Below are 3,540 nucleotides of genomic sequence, written 5' to 3'. Positions count from 1 at the left end.
GGGAAAAAAAGTAAAAGCCTTGTCCCTTTATAAAGAGGGTGAATATCAAGCGTCCTCCTCGTGGCCGTTTGGGACTTGCCTAAGATCTAGGAGTCCTAGGCACGGTTGGGTTACCCACATCCATATTAATGAGAATCCCGTAATAAAGGGAACACGATCTCTGCTTTGACAAGACGTGTCAAGAAACCGCCTCGCGTTATGTACGGGGCTGTTTAAAGAAAAACGGTTAAAATAATTACCGGGCCGTGGCGTGATGTCATGCAGCCAAAACGTGTCAGCAGATTAGATTTGTGGAAATATTATTCTCTCTAGGGTGGTATGTGGAAATTATTTTGCAGGGTCGGACACTATCCTTGTATTCAAACTCTTCCGTGGTGGATTCGGAGGAGGAACCCACCTTGCAATGCCGAAGACAATCTACGCGCCGGACTTATCGTCATTGAAGCCTGGTTCAGGGGCTACTGAGGGAGTCCTGGATTAGGGGGTATCTGGACAGCCGGACTATATCCTTTGGCCGGACTGTTGGACCATGAAGATACAAGATTGAAGACTTCGTCCCGTGTCTGGATGGGACTCTCCTTGGCGGCGTGGAAGGCAAGCTTGGCAATACGGATATGTAGATCTCCTTCCTAGTAACCGACTCTGTGTAACCCTAGCCCCCTCCGGTGTCTATATAAACCAGAGGGTTTTAGTCCATAGGACAACATACAATCATGCCATAGGCTAGCTTCTAGGGTTTAGCCTCTCTGATCTTGTGGTAGATCAACTCTTGTACTACTCATATTATCAAGAATAATCAAGCAGGATGTAGGGTTTTTCCTCCATCAAGAGGGCCCGAACCTAGGTAAAACATCGTGTCCCCTGCCTCCTGTTACCATCCGGCTTAGACGCACAGTTTGGGATCCCCTACCTGAGATCCGCCAGTTTTTACACCGACACCGGGCAAACCCAACATTTGACCAAAGACATGATTCGGAGCTCATGCATATAAGGCCAAACTCGTGACGCCGAACACTCCCTAGGGTATCCGGTCTTTATGTTGTAAACCGGGTCGAAACAGTGCCCTTTGTAATAAGCCCCTGGTGTCGAGGTACGTGCAGTATTCTGACGTGGCCACATGCCAATACATCAGCATCCTTCTCAATTGGATTGAGAATCCGAGGTATGTGTATCAACAAGAGACAGTAAAAAAAGGTTTACGCAGGGTCTTAATCTAAAAAGAATCCTTGGAACGGGTCCCTGCTGCACGTCTGCGCCTGTGTCTCCGTTGTGTCGTATTTTGGACGGGTGTAGCACGATGGTCATCTAAAAAAGAAAGGAACTTAATTGAAAAGTTTTCGTGCAAAAGGTAGGTTATACTAAATAAACCATGTATAGTTCAAAATGAGTAAAGTTGAGCCTAATTGTCACTTGTTGAGCCCATTGTATTGTAATAAGGGTATAGCCATCAAACCTGCATCAATTACATATAGCTGCGCCGGACTCGTCCAACCGCGTCCGTGGTCTTAACGACGTGTCAGATGCTTTAGTTGGTGAGGCCGTTTAGTGTGCGGCTGTCAAGGCAGCCACACGGTCTTCCGTGCGCAAGGAGTGTTCAATATTTCCATTTACTATAATGATGCCATGTGGACCAGGCATCTTAAGCATGAGAGAAGCGTAATGCGGTATTGCGTTAAAGCGAGCGAAAGCTTCACTCCGAGCAGTGCTTGATAACCACTTTGGAACGGAGCGAGGTGGAACGGTAAATTTTCGCCGTGGAAGTTATCGAGAAAGCAGAATATAACCTCTAGTAGCAGGGCGCCTGTGCAATGGGCCTCTGGGCCTGGCGTTACTCCTTTAAAGGTACTATTGCTGCGGCTAATATTTGTTGGGTCTATCCCCATTTTGCGGACTGTGTCCTAATATATCAAGTTTAAACTGCTGCCGCTGTCCATCAGGACTCGTATGAAGTGGTATCTGTCAATTATTGGGTCTAATACCAAGGCAGCCCATCCTACAAGCCGGATACTTGCCGAGTAATCCCGATGGTCAAAGGTGATCGGTTGGGACGACCAGTGGCAGAACTCCGCAGTGATAGGCCCTGGGGCATGTGTCTCTAGGAGTGCCGCTTTGTTTCTCCCCTTTGTCATGTGTAACACGTTTACTGTTTTGACTTCTGGTGGGAATTTCTTCTGTTCCTAGTGCGTTGCTTGCGAGGCTCGTCCTCATCTTTGCTTGGTGTATGCTGCCCCTTATGTTCGGCGTTGAGCTTGCCGGACCGCTTGAAGACCCAACATTCTCTATGGGTATGATTTGCAGGCTTATCGGGGGTGTTGTGGATCTGACATATTTTATCCAGAATCTTGTTTAGGCTAGATAGTTCGTCTCTATTGCCTTTGGAGGGCATCTTTTGTTGACCTGGCCGAGAGCTTCTAAATCCGGCATTTACCGCCATGCTCCTCAGTCTGTCTTCTTTATTCCGGTGCTTGTTTTTGCTGCGTCATGGTTTCCCGTTTCCGTCCTTGACTTCGGATGTACTTGGGTCGCTGGTGCTGCATCGGGCTAACCAGCTATCCTCGCCCACGCAAAAGCGGGTCATGAGGCTTGTTAATGTTGCCATTGTTCTCGGCTTTTCTTGGCCGAGGTGTCTGGCAAGCCATTCGTCTCGAACGCTGTGCTTAAAAGCTGCTAAGGCTTCGGCATCCGGACAGTCGACTATTTGTTTCTTTTTAGTGAGAAACCTGTTCCAAAGCTTTTGGGCTGACTCTCCGGGCTGCTGAGTTATATGACTCAAATCGTCTACATCCGATGGTCGGACATAGGTCCCTTGAAAATTTGCCCGAAAAGCGTCTTCGAGCTCTTCCCAGCTTCCAATGGAGTTTTCGGGGAGGCTTTTAAGCCAGTGCTGAGCTGGCCCTTTGAGCTTGAGGGGTAAGTACTTGATGGCGTGCAGATCGTCTCCTCGAGCCATATGGATATGGAGGATGTCGTGCTCAATCCAGACCCCAGGGTCTGTCGTTCCGTCTTACGCCTCTATGTTTACGGGTTTGAATCCCTCTGGAAATTCATGGTCCAGCACCTCATCGGTGAAACATATGGGGTGTGCGGCACCCCTGTATTTTGGTGTACCTGGTGTTGGGATGTTTGGTGTGTTGCATTGCATGTTGGAGCGCGCTTGGGTGGCCCGTAGATGGATCTGGTTGCGCTGTCCTTTTGATGCGAGCCCTCACGCGGATCGCGTGCCATGAGGTCGTCTATCCGACCGGATGGCCGTTTTGTTTTTTGATTGCGGGGGATCTAAGGCCTCCTCATTGAATTCAGGTAGCAACTTTCGCTTCGGGTAGCTCTTGGTGTGGCGATTACCGCCGTACTTCGCTGCAGTGTTGAGTACTTCACTCCATCTAATTCTGAGTGTGTCTTGTGCAGCCCTGAGCCTTTGCTTCTGATTTTTCAGACTCCTCGCAGTGGCAACAAGCCTTTGATGGGTATTCTGTTGCTCCGGTGCCTGTCCGGTGTGATGTTATCCGGACTGTTATCTTCGACGGAGTCGGGTTGTTTGGT

The sequence above is a fragment of the Triticum urartu genome, chromosome 1 (genome assembly GCF_003073215.2).
Source record: "Triticum urartu cultivar G1812 chromosome 1, Tu2.1, whole genome shotgun sequence".
In the NCBI taxonomy this organism is placed as follows: Eukaryota; Viridiplantae; Streptophyta; class Magnoliopsida; order Poales; family Poaceae; genus Triticum; species Triticum urartu.
The sequence above is the reverse complement of the archived record's forward strand: the minus strand, read 5'-3'. Positions refer to the sequence as shown.